This window comes from Ostrinia nubilalis, chromosome 2 (genome assembly GCF_963855985.1).
Source record: "Ostrinia nubilalis chromosome 2, ilOstNubi1.1, whole genome shotgun sequence".
Lineage (NCBI taxonomy): Eukaryota > Metazoa > Arthropoda > Insecta > Lepidoptera > Crambidae > Ostrinia > Ostrinia nubilalis.
This window is the reverse complement of record NC_087089.1, coordinates 1,344,865-1,360,766: the sequence shown is the minus strand read 5'-3', so window position 1 is coordinate 1,360,766 and position 15,902 is coordinate 1,344,865. Positions and strand designations below refer to the sequence as shown.

The 15,902-nt window shown below is 38.1% G+C and overlaps 1 protein-coding gene across 1 annotated transcript in view; it reads right to left on the bottom strand.

The window, feature by feature from the left end:
* LOC135079326 (innexin shaking-B) overlaps nucleotides 1-3,971 on the bottom strand; it is a 91,013-nt gene extending 87,042 nt beyond the window's left edge. The window contains exons 1-2 of the mRNA XM_063974016.1: nucleotides 3,835-3,971; nucleotides 2,648-2,807 (exon numbers count right to left, since the gene is read on the bottom strand). The gene's annotated coding sequence lies outside the window, so the exon portion shown is untranslated. The remainder of the gene's footprint in view (nucleotides 1-2,647; nucleotides 2,808-3,834) is intronic.
* Between the last annotated feature and the right edge of the window lie 11,931 nt (nucleotides 3,972-15,902).

Below are 15,902 nucleotides of genomic sequence, written 5' to 3'. Positions count from 1 at the left end.
TTCACGATGACCGCACACTTTATTGCCTGATTGGCGGAGTGATTGCCCGGCCCTACCATAGATTTCTTTCCCAGTCTAAGCTGTGAAACCATTAATACCCTTCCACTTAATATGAATTTCTTGGTTAGTTTTGTCTTTGTTACTGCATTTCTGCCTGATTTTCGACGTGATTGTCCAACTCTACCACCGATTTATTTTCCATTCTAAGTTGTAAATAAAAAAGTCATCCCTCCATTAAATATCACTTTTTTTGGTTTGGTAGCTTTTCTCTTTTTTATTTATGACAAAGATTAAAACTGCAGGCAAAGGTGGCAAAACTAAGACAACTAATTTTCAGCACATGGATGGATTGATAAAAAATGCATGCAATGAATGATAAAAAACACTTTGTGGAACCGAACCCAAATGCAAATGATTTTCATGAAAGTATCATATAAGAGCAGCATTTTAAAAACTGGACTGGAACTGAAAATAGGTAAGTCGATGTTTTTGTGAGTAACAAACTCATCATAATTGTAAAACAAAATTATTAATTTCCGCATAATCTAGAATATAATGTATATTTATTTGTTAATACATTATTTTGTAAACTCACCAAGAATCGTATAGGTAGGTATAGCTTGACTTACAAAGTAAGCACAAGACTTACGTAAAACAGCTGCTACTTTCCTTAACAAAGACAGTACTCGTAATGTTAACGGGAGAATATGAATAAGGAAATAAAATCTCTACGACTCTTATTCGCATACAAATTATGTAAATATGGAAATGTGGAATTTACCATGGCTTGTGCTAAGTAGCTAAAGTTATTAGAATAAACTGAAAAATGAGAACAGAGTAAAACACAGTGATCTGCTGTAAAATGGCTGTAAAGGACGTTAAAATATTATTGTTCCTCGTGTTTCCATTTTATATAGCTATTTTTAAGAAATTTTAGTGTGCAGGTGCTACATTTATTTTCATAATTTTCAGCGAGTAGATGCAAAAGTTACGGACGTCTAGAAGACAAATGTCAACACCTAAAAATGCCACGCGAAGTGGTAAACGTTGATATTTACCTAGCAGTGGGGCGTAAGCCTATAAAAATATATTTCCCTACTTTTTTATATAATATGCTTAATCTTAATTAATTAATTTAAGCACGTAATTTACCTCTGATGTCATCTTTTTGCAGTACCTAGTTTTGTTAATAAAGATTCAATCCATTCTAGAATGATTATATGAACGACTTCTATCAAAGAAAGTGGGTAGTAGGGCCCGATTAATCTTCTATATTGGCGTCAGATCATTACTATCGGATTAGGCTGCCATTTCACGAGTGGCCAAAACAATGTAGCTTTTAGAGCACACTCATCAATTACAATATATTCGTGATTTGGTCCACAAAATAAGCTATAATGCTGATTGTGCACCCGAGAGCACATTTTGTAAAAATGATTTAGACGGAACATTAGAGGGTACCACGTTGGGCGCCATTTCCCATTCAGAAATGTCATTTGCAGTTTGAAATGTCTGTTAAAGTCTTTGTGACCCTAGATAAGGACTCACTCGTGAGGGTTTCACAAGTGAAAATTAGATACATACGAGTACATCTCTTTAAATGGAGCTCCACGTTGGGCGCCAATTAACATATTACTTCATTATGACGTATTTTATTTATCATTCAACAAACAATGTGGCTTACGTTAAATTGTAATATCTTAACGTAATTTTTATTAAGATATTATGGTATACAAAACATCACTGTAGGTATTAAACGGAAATTAGCTTTAATTGATTTACATCATCAGGTCATTTTGATTCCAGTACAGAAGAATGAGCCTCTAGTAGGGTTCGGCCTACCCTCCCCAGTCCCCACGCTGGCCAGAAATGTTGGGTAAGCCGATTAAATTGATTAAAAGATAGGTATTTTTCATGTAACGAGTTATTGATATAATTTTACAGTCAAAATCAAATGTAACGTCGAAACTTTGTAAAGGTCAGCGCACACAGAGGCGGGAAGCTCGGGAAAGCGGTCGCGATCCGGGACGATATTTTTTGTAATGCTCTACTACCCGTTCGCGCTAAGTTTGCCGGTCCGTGGAATGCGCGTCCCCTCCCTCAACCGCGATTAAACGCAATTAGTTATTAAACGCAATTAATGTGTCTTATTTTATGTAAAAACACAATTTTTATCAATAATAATAAATAAAAAATATTTTAAATATAGTTTGATAAAGTTATACACGATTTCCTTCGAGTGACGTCGTATCGCCAGCGGCAAAACTTAAAGCGAACGGTTAGTTTGTTCAAAATCAGTCACATAAAAAGCGGACACCGCGCGCTGGATCGCTATCGGATCGCTTTCCTGCCATTCCCAACTGTAACCTTCCTATACCCGCGCATTGGTCTCTCAGACCGACGAACTAATAATTCTAAGTTTTTTTAAAAAGTATTAACTCTATGACTTTGCGGTTTTTAATAGCCTCATGATTTGTGGCCTGCCATTGTTTAGTGTTGGGCGATCGCTGCTGCCAAGTGTACGTGTGTCACTTTTTGCTGTTATTCGGTCTGAGAGACCGGACGCGGGTATATGTGTAATTGTGTAATGCTTTTACGCGCGGGTATACGAAGGTTAAAGAATAGAATAGAATAAAGACCGACTTACCTGAAGGAAGAGAGTGAACGCCACCCACTGGTAGTACTTGCCGTAGCGGCGGGGGGAGGTGCCCGCCCCCCGCACCCCTGGGTAAGCCCCCGCCTCCCCCGCCACGGTGAAGGTGGAATGGATCCAGCAGTAAGTGTTGAGGACGTCTTCGGGGATGTCCCTGGTAGAGAAATAGAAATAAAAGTAGTAGTCTAAGAGCTAGTGAACGCCAGACCTACGTCATTTTATAAAAGCTGAAAGTTTGTCAGCGTATGCTCCCAATATAGGATATAATGTTGGTGAATTATGAAGTTTGGGTCATGGTGGCTTTGGGAGCTACCCTAAAAAAACTGTCTGGCTAGGAGTTGGAAGTGTCAAAACTGTCTGGCTGTTCACTAGCTCTTAGTCTATGGACTACCTACTTAAAAACTTGGAAAATCACAATATCATAGGTCTTAAAGGCGACAGCAAAGTTTCTTTTCCCACAATAAAAGATGATTTCTCAATTTGAACCCTATCAATTACAAGTGAAATTGAACAATGAAAGTAATTTAAGAAGGGTTGGGCTACAAACAAAAGTACGTATATACTTACATAAATCACTTCGGTCTAGAATTCGAGCTGCAATGAGAACTACTGTTCAGAGAGTTTAATAACTACCTACAATTTACTTTGTGATATATTAAAGTTAAACGCATCACCTACTAGAAGCCCAGAAGTGGACGAATAAAAAGATTATGAAACGTATTATCGACAATAAACCCAAAAATAATATTTATGGTAACCCTTGATACTGCCCATAGACATAGGCACCTATTATTTTTATTGGATGTATCAGCCTTACTGACCTACTTAGCTTTAAATCGAATATTATGTCATTACTTTTAGGCAATCATCCAATTCAATGAATGGTCAATAAAAAATCAATAAAAACGCCAAACATAACACTATAAAACTGACACTAAAAATACCTACACAGCACAATTTTCCTAGAAATTATACTTCCGTTTTGAAACTGAGAAAACTCCAGCTAATAAATTATTTAACACGCATGAAGACATAAACAGAAATTACAATCTCCAACAATGATCTAGTAACCCAATTACCCTCGTAATAAAGTTAACAAAAATAAAACTGCATAATAGCGACATCTATTGGTTATTCCTCGAACTAGATGATAACTAAACGCAAGGGTGTTAGATACGAACCTCGTGTGGATGCAGTCTATAGGGTTGCCCACTAGGTGGCGCGTTGTGAGAGCCGCGCTTGCCGCCAACAGGGCGGCCGTAGTCGCTCCGCAGTGAAGGCGAAACGGGATCGAGTCTATCTTCGGGTTCACCCCTTGCTGTTGAAATGTAAACTCCTTTTAGATGCGGCGCCATCTCTAGATCTCGGGCGTAACTTATAATTCAAGGGGAAACTCGTGTTTGATTTCAAGTCACACCTACAGATGTCTATTGGAGTCGGTTTCTTTAAAGCACGTCGTAGGTACCTTTTAGAAAGAATAGCTTTAGTAGCTAGTTAAATATCCTGGCAAGGAAAGTTTAAACTCAATATTAATTATGTCACTAACACTGCCACTGTATAACATTAATAACACCAGCTTTGTGAAATCACTTTTGAACTTACAAATTGTTACCTACGTTTTTAATCTCAACCTCACATTTTTAATTTTTTACACACAGATTTTCACGTTCGTAAGTCATTATGGTACTTATTAGAGCAATTAAAACCCTCAAAAAGGGCGAAACAAATTAATGTTAACAGAAAGGTCAAATTCAATGCCTTTTTATACTCAATTTTTGATTCAGCTTCGTCATGAATCAAGGACGCGGGCTAACTGGCAGCTCACAGCGTCATTTGACAAAGTAGGACAAAAAATATCCGCCTACCCGCACCGCACATCTTTGGTGGCAAAAAAAATCATCATTTCATGCTCATTTTGAGCTTACTGTATGTATGAATGTAAACGTCTTTGCGATGCTTAGCAGGTGGTTAAAGTGATGGGCATGGAGGACGTCAACTTTTAGATATTCACCAAGGATTTCCATGGCTCCTGCGCTCCTAAACTTTAATGCCAGTGGGTTCAGCACAATGGTCCAGCGACCAACGGGGATCAACCAATACCTATTCATTGTCGACCTTTGTCAAGTCGCTAGACAAAATTCAGCGAAGAACAGACCGTCCGTTTCCGTCAAAAGAAATCCTGCCTGCCTGTGGGCTACTCCAAGGAAAAAGCAGGCTTTTTAGCCCACTCACCCCGCCGGATAGTAGCACGTAAGTAGATGCTGGTAAGGACAGATCCTTACGAACTTGAACTCCGGCACGCAGGCCCATAGACACCGATCATCATCATCATCATCATCTCAGCCACAGGGTGTCCACTACTGAAAATAGGCCTCCACTTACCCCTCCGGATAGCAGCGCGTAGATACTGGTAAGGATCTCCATGGGCCTGCGTGGCGCAATCAAACACCAACACTGTTCTTTGTTGTTCACCTTTGCATAGCGGTTAGCGGTCTTCTTGCAAATCAAATAGAAGAAGTGGGACATAATATCTCACTTACCTCGCCGGACAGCAGCGCGTAGATGTTGGTAAGGATCTCCATGGGCCTGCGTGGCTGCACAGTACAGTCCAACACCGAAACAGAATGGCCTATTGTTTAGCGTTAGCTCCCTAAAGAGTCGAGCTATTGTCGCTGACATGTATCCAACAGTGGATGTCTTCCAGCTGATCTGAGCCAGTGAAAGAAGAAGAAAGGTATAATATATCCCACTTACCCCGCCGGATAGCAGCGCGTAGATGCTGGTAAGGATCTCCATGGGCCTGCGTGGCGCAATCCAACACCGACACTGTTCTTTGTCGTTCACCTTTGCATAGCGGTTAGCGGTCTTCTTGCAAATCAAATAGAAGAAGTGGGACATAATATTTTATCTCACTTACCCCACCGGATAGCAGCGCGTAGATGCTGGTAAGGATCTCCATGGGCCTGCGTGGCGCAATCCAACACCGACACTGTTCTTTGTCGTTCACCTTTGCATAGCGGTTAGCGGTCTTCTTGCAAATCAAATAGAAGAAGTGGGACATAATATCTCACTTACCCCGCCGGACAGCAGCGCGTAGATGCTGGTAAGGATCTCCATGGGCCTGCGTGGCTGCGCAGCGCGCTCGCGCCGCCGCCACGCGCCTGCGCCCGCGCCGGCGCCCGCGGCCACCCCCGCCGCCCGCGCCGCGCCGCCCGCGCGGCTCCGTCGGCCCCACGCGACCCCGGACTCTCTGCGACAAGTAATAAGGTTCATTTATGATCATCATCATCATTCCGTCGGCCCCACGCAACCCCGGACTCTCTGTGACAAGTAATAAGGTTCATTTATGATCATCATCATCATTCCGTCGGCCCCACGCGACCTCGGACTCTCTGTCGCAACAAATAGGGTTGATATTAGAAAGAACGAAAAATTTATTGCCATGGACATCACAAAAGACAAAAGAGGTAAATAAAAAAAGCAAATAAGACAGAGGTGACATAAAACATACAATGGAAGAGAAAGTAAACTTCCCCCCTAGACAAAACGTACTTTTTGATCGAATCGAAAATCGAATCCGTCAAAACTCCATACAAAAAAGGAGCTTTTCGACCACTTTTCGACTGGTTTGCGATTATAATTTGCACTTTGTCTAGACCCACTGCAGGCTAATAATTCAAATGCATTATTGTCGATCGTAGAAATCGTCTGTCAAATAATTTTTAGTAATCAATTTTGAACTGATTGTCAAGGTAATACAGTTGAAAATTGAATATCAAAGCCAGGAGGTTCCTACTGTCATTCTGCCGATAGTAGATGTCAAATTTCCAATATCGCGTACGAAGACGGAGAACTTTGTCAATATAGTGGTATATAAGGGTCATAATTAGTCGATACCGACGATTTTCGCGCTGTCATCTCAACGACTGCCCACCCGTGTCGTTAGAGCAGTCGCTGAGCAGTGCCACCCTGTCGCACAGCGATGCCCATCGCAATGGGACCCCACTCAGCATATGCCGTGGCCCCCGGTGAGAAAGGCCACGACGCTGGTTTTAAGTGTGCCCAATGCCGAGTGGGAGTCACGGACACTAAATTAGACTTGTTAAAGATCGTACGTAAACTTTTTTATTATGTTTTAAGTATAGCTACCTAGGCAATATAAAACCTATATGTTTACACCTTCTATAAGTTGGTTTAACCTTTGTAAGATAACTTCAGACTTTCACAATGTGAAAGTGTGAAAGTGTGAAATTCACATACCTCCTGTTTCTAAAAGTTTCCTCATTTTCTGATTTCCTTACATACATACTGAAAGCGAAATAAGTTAGTTCGACCTGATAAAAGTCGTATCATTGCTCCTGGTATGGACAGCACAGTTATGAAAATCTTTGAAGGAGGCTTTTGTCCAGTAGTGGACATCTTTTGGTTGAAACGGAGATAGAAGTTATTGTAATATCATGTGTGAAAATGTGCTAAGTTAGCTTTTCAAATAATATTAGCTCAAATGAAGTAAATATTATTTTTAGGACCTTATTAAAATCTACAGTACAAAATAGAATATGTTATAGTTATTTTCCATATAGAATTACGTACCTAACAAATACGGGCTATATTCCCCAACCTGGTCCTCTCAACCGGATCTAATACCGAAGCCAAACGAAACCCAGAATTTATATCCAAACTAATAAACCGAAGCCTTATTGACACCTCGGCCATATTTCGTGTCGCGCCTTACTATCTCTTGCCGAAGAGCATTGGCAATCCTTCGGGACCCGGTCGGAATCTAAGAACACGTTCCTGTTAATATTAATCTAGGGAATCTATAGACATCGGATGAGTTAGCACCATTTGGGTAATGGATGGATACACATACAGGGTGTAGGTATCTTTATATGCTCAAATGCAACAACATTAACACAGAAACAGTACACAAAATAAAAAAGAGAAACAAGGGTCTCAACGCGACATTTTTATAACATTAAAGTACTCACAGCTTGACGTTTGGGCTGTGATGCAGCAGTTTCTCTATTTAGATTGAAATGGAACGCGAAAGTTTAAAATCTTTAGTACCTTTAGTATACAAATTCTCAAAAAAAAATACTTCTCCATACTAATTGGCTGGAAAGGTTAATTTAACAATTTGTATGGCAAGGTTTTTTTTAAAGAACTTGCTTCTCTCGGGGAAAGTTGATGCATATAAGCAGTAATCCATCCTTTTCGTTTGATCCATACCTAAAGATACCCTGTATAGTAGAGTTTATGCAGAATCGTCCGAAGAGGGAGCGGGAATGAGTTTATTACTCCCGGGGCAATAATGCTTTGTACTGTAATGTATGTAAGTGATAACATGGTGGGAAGCGTGTTATTGGGACTGCTATAGTACGGGAAAACGTCGCAGTAAACCGTTAAGTAAATATATTTTTGTATTCTTTCATAGAAGTAGAAATGTTCTTCTAATATTACCAAAATGATGGCAGGAAAAGCTATATTTGGAGCATATTATATTAATAGAAACATTAGCACTCATTCCATGCCACGCTAATTCTTTGTGTTTGTGAAATACTCGTAAACTCATTATTATTAAAGTACAATTAAAAGAATGCTCACAGAAAAACTAAATACATTGTAAATTATAATAGTGCACTTTTATTAACTACATTCAATATTTACCTACAAACTCTCAAGTCTGTTAATCAATTAAACCAATAACAAAACAAACAAATATTGACAAGAGAAAAACACCAGTTCAGCTGAACTCACCGATTAATCCAAAGGAACTAGCAATGAACCGGGATTGTTGAAACTAACCCGAAGTATTTGGGAAAACAGCTGCGCACGCGTCGGTATCACACGTGGTGTGAATTAAGACTAGTTTTTAGGGAAATCCTACACTTTTCACATAAACATAAAGACGAGATCACACTAACACTTTAGCCAGTCAATTAAAATGTCCCTAAATAACTATAAAATAATTAATTTATTAGGATTTGATAGCTTATTTTGATTGTTTTTAATCTGAGCATTTATTATTATTATTTTTAGTAAAGCTTCCTACAATGAAATTATGATATTGTTAGTAAAATTGAACTGTATTAGAATAAAGAATCTGCAATAAATTCTTGGCACTATATTTCACAGAACAGTAAGTGATTATTGTGCCTAAAATCATGATTATGTCGTTAATAATACTATAATTAACTAAAATTACACCTATTGTCGTCACATTGAACAAAGGTTTACAATACCTACAAGAAATTAAACACGTTGGAAAGTGTCCAATTTGCCCGGGCCATTGTGATAAATGTACTCTTAACGCCCCTACATCTGATCTTGTATTATGTGCCTCATTAAATAAATCATCATGTATCAACACTTTTGTTTCATAACCGTCTAAATATCATTAGTACGCTATTCTTTAATAGATTTTGTAACAGTGGTCCCAAAATTAGACCTTGAGTGACACCCAAAATAGCATTTTGTACCTTAAAATAGACTGCAATTAATTTTAGCCTTGTTTCGTAAAAGTTTAAGTCAGTAATGATAAATTATTTTTCCCAGGTTGCAAGAGGAAATAAAATAAATACAGATGGTCAACGGTGTCAAACGCTTTACCCGTGTCAATTAATTAAGATTGACGGCCAAACAACTGGAGCGGTTTTTCAAAGGAGCGCTTTGTAACTGTGATTCAGACGTATATTTGGAACTTTGTTAACGTTTGACGATTGCCACATTTCGATACTTTTCACTCGCAAACAATAATGAGTGGTTCTTTGAAGAGCTCGTAATTTACAACGAACAGACTGGTGGTAATGAGGTTAGAGTACGGTATGTAATTGGCACCAATTTTTGGATTGAAATACCTTTTAATGCACAAAGGAACATGTGTTTCTTTTATGGAAGTTATTGTAAACATAATTTATTGTTATGGATGATGAGAAACGTGTACATGGCTAAAACAAAATTTATCTAATTATTTTTACAGAAATCATGCTCCTAAACTACCAATGTAGTACATTCTTTATTAACAAAACTATGAACCAAATATTACAGTCAGACCACCAATGAGTGCATATTATTTTAAAAATTTATGACAGCTTGATGTTGTGTATATTTATTTAAGCCTCAATACACCGCCGCATATTGGATTTGATCCCATTGTAGTACAATGATATAAATAGTCGGTGCCAGTCCATCGTGTTGCGGGATTAGTTTAAATAGTGATGTGCCGCTGTTAAAATAATTATTTCAGTGTAAAATTACAAGTACGAGTAGTAAGAGTAATTTGGTAAAATCAAAAATTATCTTCTGCAGAAGGTAGAGTTAAAGAATAGTTTTTAATGTAATTTTCAAAAAGTTTTCTTACAATGAGCTTATGCGTTTATCATTTACAGCTCCATTAGCTTTGTCCATTGTCCATTAGTTATGAATGTTCGGGTGTTTCCTGACCAATGCAATTGAATCAATCTCTAGTCTCAGATACATCACTAGCTTGAACCAATATATCGCATCTCCGATTCGCTGTGAACGTAAACAATTGCGTATTTTATTCGAACCTGGTCGAACCACGTTTATTTTCCTTACCATTTGTACAGCGTGGACTAATTTATCAGAGACCTTGTTGGAATAAATATTTTAGAAGAAAACCCGACTTTTGACTGGCTGGAAAATGTATGTGTTGATGATTTTCAGTGGGTTTTCTGAAGGAAAATTTATGAGAACTTTTACGCCTGTTAGATACCAATACATGTAAGAGATGATAGTAAAATCTCATCTCATTTGCGATATGGTGAGAAAAATACATTTTTGGAAGAAGTTATTAAATTTAAATTAAGTTATTAAATGTGTTAACATTTATTAATTATGAACAAAAATAATGGCTGTGACTAACGTGGCCTGCGATGTGAATTATAAATGTTATTCATACATAATTCGGGCTGCGTTATCTTTGACCTAAGCACAGACCGCAGAATGCATCCGTGTGGCAAATCCTTTGCAGCTATTTTAAATGACTAAATCAGTACCTTACCTAAAGTATATTTCCAGCAATTGATTAAATCTCGCTACCCCATTTTCACCATTACTGTCCACAGACATGTATCTTGTTGATGACTACGATGCACTCATTTCCACTTTACACATGCATCTACCATTGTTCCTTTGCTAAAATTCTAATTCAATATACTTCTGCCAATATTCGAAGCCACAATATCCACTCTTTAAAATTAGTAACGAATTTTACAAAGCGTTCAAGTAGGTACAGATACTTTGCACAGTTGTACTTAAAATCAATTTAAACCGTTTTTACAATTGGACCATTTCCAATTGGAGTGCATTTAGCTGTCGATAAAATATAAACAATAGACTAAGCGGTGCCCCAGTGAAGTTTTAACTAAACCAAGTTTGGACAAGTTGCAGTTGCGCGAACAGTTTATAGGCGGCGAGCACGAGCGGCGATGACTGCGCCATGTCACGGGCGATTTATTGGGCTTATCGCGTGAATTGGCAACTTTTCCGATGCTAAATAGGCTTAAATTGTCATAGCATGCCGTATCGGAAATATTGGAGCACGCGAATTTTGTGAAATGTTTTTGAAAATCCGGCGTAAACTGAAAGGTAACAGATTTGCTTTGAAACTAATTTTTAAACTCAAAAAGTCTCTCTCAGGCGAAAATTGAACTCATATTTTGTATTTATTACTAGAAGGAATGAAATGAGTGAGAATGAGAGGGAGAACGAAATTTAAATACTTAAATGATCGCATTTTTACAACCACACCACTATGGTACACCTGACTGAGGGTAAAGTGATTGTGAAACCGTTCACCAACAAACGATTGATCAATGAACTGCTCACCAACAGGATCTTTAACCCATTAACTTTTTGCCCAAAGAACACTTTACCCATGAAGCGTTCGCCAAGAGAACGGCACGCCAATGAACGTTTGACCAACAGAATCTTTTGACATCTAACTTTTAGCCCAAATGACATTTGACCCTTGAAATGTTCGCCAATAAATGTACATGGAATTGAACTATTAACATTAAAAATAAATAAATAAATATTTTACATTAAAAAAAATGGCCAGTCATGACCTACTCGTATTAAAAGTTAATAAGAAACTCCCATAATACCATCTGGATTTTTTTAATATTTCCTAATAAATTAATTTCTAACATTTAGTATTTACACGGAAAGTTGAGAGAAAATTATTTATTAGTCAGGACTTGGTTATTATTATACTTTCAGCGACATCTGTCGTTAGTGAGCTAAATTTATAAAGTACATAAACTTCGATCATTCTGTAATTGAAATATGATTTAATTTATATTCAAAATAAACAAATAAATCAAGTTTATTTTTATTTTTATGCTACTTACGTATAATATATCTAGTCAATCAGACTGTATGGATGAAAATGAAACGACTTTATTAAAATTAGTTTAAATACATAAATAATATTGTGGGTAGGTGGAATGGAAATAACTATCACTATTATGGTGGTGTCCATTTTAAACTGCTTAATTGTTTAATGTAACTGAAAGTATAATACTAACCAAGTCCTGACTAATAAACAATTTTCTCTCAACTTTCCGTGTAAATACTAAATGTTAGAAATTAATTTATTAGGAAATTATAAAAAATCCAGATGGTATTATGGGAGTTTCTTATTAACTTTTAATACGAGTAGGTCATGACTGGCCATTTTTGTAAAATATTTATTTATTTATTTTTAATGTTAATAGTTCAATTCCATGTACATTTATTGGCGAACATTTCAAGGGTCAAATGTCATTTGGGCTAAAAGTTAGATGTCAAAAGATTCTGTTGGTCAAACGTTCATTGGCGTGCCGTTCTCTTGGCGAACGCTTCATAGGTAAAGTGTTCTTTGGGCAAAAAGTTAATGGGTTAAAGATCCTGTTGGTGAGCAGTTCCTCTGGAGGTCTTGTTGCCCAGCGCTCGCGCCGGCCACATCGCTGCCCTACACCTGCGGGTAAAGTGGCCACTGACCTCCTGTTATTGAATGGTCTATGCGAGTGCACGCCAGTCTCGGGGCGTCCTTCCGAGGTCTTGCCCATCGGGGAGGGCTACCAGCGCTGCGCCCGTGTCTACACCTGCGGGTAAAGTGGCCATTGACCTGCTGTTATTGAACGGTCTATCCGAGCGCACGCCAGCCTCGGGCCGTCCTCTGGAGGTCTTGCCCATCGGGAAGGGGTACCAGCGCTGCGCCCGCACCTACACCTGCGGGTAAAGTGGCCACTGACCTCCTGTTATTGAACGGTCTATGCGAGCGCACGCCAGGCTCGGGGCGTCCTCCGGAGGTCTTGCCCATCGGGGAGGGCTACCAGCGCTGCGCCCGCGCCGGCCGCATCGCCGCACCTACACCTGCAGACAAAAAATAATCTTAGGCTTTACTTTAACCGTAATTATAACAATAACTGGTGTTTTTTGTATGGTTTTTTTTTATCCGTAACGAGGAAGCTCTTAGCCTGTATCTCACCTGATGGTAAGTGACGATCAGGCCGAAGGTAGAAGCGAGCTTCACCCCCTTAACCACAGAGGAACTGACTATCTTACCTCTAACTGCAGGAACACAATAATGATGTTAACATTGTTTTTATGGCGACAGACTTTGGTAAGATAGTGGTAGCTAGCCAGGTGAACTTAGAACAAGCCCTTCCACCAACCAAACCGAACAGAAAAATCTGACCCCACTGGGAATCGAATCCGGGACCTCTGCGTCTGAAGCAGGTGGTCTTACCACTAGACCTAGAGTTTGACAGACATTATGACGTTTGTTTCAGTTAAAGTAAGATTGTGTAACCCAGCGTTAAGGATAAATTCCAACTGCTCTGCCCCACACACAGGGCCCATAATGTTAAGTTTTTCAGTTCATAATGGAAACAAAATTATATAAACATACTGAAATAGAGAGCCGAGTCGTGGCCGAGTCAAGTAAGAGCGGTCCTGTAACGAAGGTTTTGTGGTGTTTCTGAATAAACGTAAGTTTATTACGAATTTATCAAAACGAAGACAAAAGAAACTCCCAGCTTTGAAATAGGTTAAAAATTAAGCTGTAGATCTAATGTGCATTCAGTGATAGAAACTGGAAGTAGGAATAAGTATTTTGTTCGCCTACTATTGTGGATTTAGAGTTTAATTTGCAATAAAAATCACCATCCGTGACCGAAATCGTTCGCTAAGCAATGAACGAATTGCTTCCGTTTCCTGTGTCCTTTTCCGGACCACACACAACCACCATACACATTCAAAAGCACGTGTACCTAACCAACCTCTATTTATTTACAACACTGTCCCCGATAGTTGAAAAGGCGCATCTAATTTTTTTTACAAATATGAGTTAAACTAAAGGACAGCTAAAAATTACTTGGTATTAGATGCGCCCTTTTGACTGTCGGGGGCAGAACAGGCTGCATCTACCCTTTAAAAAACACCATTCTTCTGCAATGGAAGAAGGTTAAAAATCATAACAAAAGCCATCTACGTCGATGACGTAATAACAGCGTGAGAACTTTCCCCCAAATTGAATGCTACCCCATCGTAAAAGCTGTCCACATTACACTATCCACAAATAATATGTACTGGAATCAACCCACGCCACAGCGGTAATGATTGATCAACGACAAAACCGCTTCATGCCGTCCGTTTACGACAGTGGTTTCCAACTTTTTCAGGACCAGGTACTAATTTTATTTATTTATTAATTGTTCGCACCATGTCATAGATAAAACGGAAATATTTCCACCTCTCGTTCCCACCGCTGCAACTCCTGTGTAGCCAGGATCTACAGTTTGATCGCCAATAATAACCCAACCAGTGAAGGTCAAGTTTGTCCCGGGGAAGTTATACTGTCATAGATAAACATTTTATACACGACACAAGTAGACGAAACAAGAATAGAAAGAAATACGCTAAATAAAAAAAAAAAGTGATTAAAAAAATTCTAATTTTAAAATAAACTTTATAGTTCCGATAGTTAAATTAAATCAAAACCTCTATTCTTTATCATTTTAATTCATTTAACATCTTTATTTAGATAATCAAAATCATCAATAATTATGTATCAATGTGATTTTTAAGCTTGCATTTTTGTATATCAGGTTTGTTAATCCTAGGTCTAGGTACTTATAATTCAAACTCTCCTATGAGACGCAGAGGAGTAACTATCGCTCGTGAGAAATCTAAAATCCTTAGCGTATTTTAACTCCTGCTGACCACCGATAGTCTATGGACCACAGTTTGAGAACCCCTGGTTTACGACGTACGAAAAATATTTCTCGCAACTTGCCCGGAAATTGAATCGCAGAGATGCTGGATAAGCGATGTGTTGTGTCGCGATAAATGTCCACAACGTCTGGCGATACCGCGCGACGTCGCACCGCGCGATTTTGAAGAATTTTCCGAACTTTCAATTTTGTTAGGTGTTGTGACACCTTTTATGGTGTATTATTAGTACAATCAGCGTCAAATAGTTTGTGGCACCCAAAGTAGCCAAAAAGTTCGCAGCACGTCTTTGTTACAATTGGAATAAGGTTGTGTTGTCAACTTTTTGGTCATTTTTATAGATAGAAGAAAATAGATTAGATAGTTAGAAAAATCTCAATTTAGACCATGGCTCTTTCTTGAAGACTGCCAATTTGTGTGACCTTTAAAACTGGACAGATTAATTAGAAATCATAAGCTGAAAAGAAACCTGCTATACTTAAAATGCACTATCTACTACTTAGTAAAATAAAGAAAATTTTGACTTTAACTTTTTAAATGATAAATGCATAATTTATATTCTAATTGTTAATTTTTTAATAAATAACGTGGAAGCCTTTGGCTTACATCATACCATTTACCTATAATTTTTTATTTAAGAACTATTTGATTCACCAAAAATCTGTTATGTATAATTATTTTGGTTAAACAAATGAAAAAATCACATGCATTTTACGATTACGTTTGAATTGATCTTTAAGCTTCTTGAAACATTTTAATTGTAAATCGAACACATTTAAAATGCGCTGAAACTTAAAACTGCAAGTAAAAAGCTCGCTGAAGGCTTCCGATTACTGAAGGCGATAAAACTCTTAGAACAAGCTTAAAACTTAATTGAAAACGATGAAAGCTACTGCCAGATCTTTTGATATTAAGTACTTCTGTTATTTTATGAAGGAGTTATGCTATTTTGTTTCCGAAGTACTGAATCGACGTCACCACTATACAATGACAGAACAATAAGGCA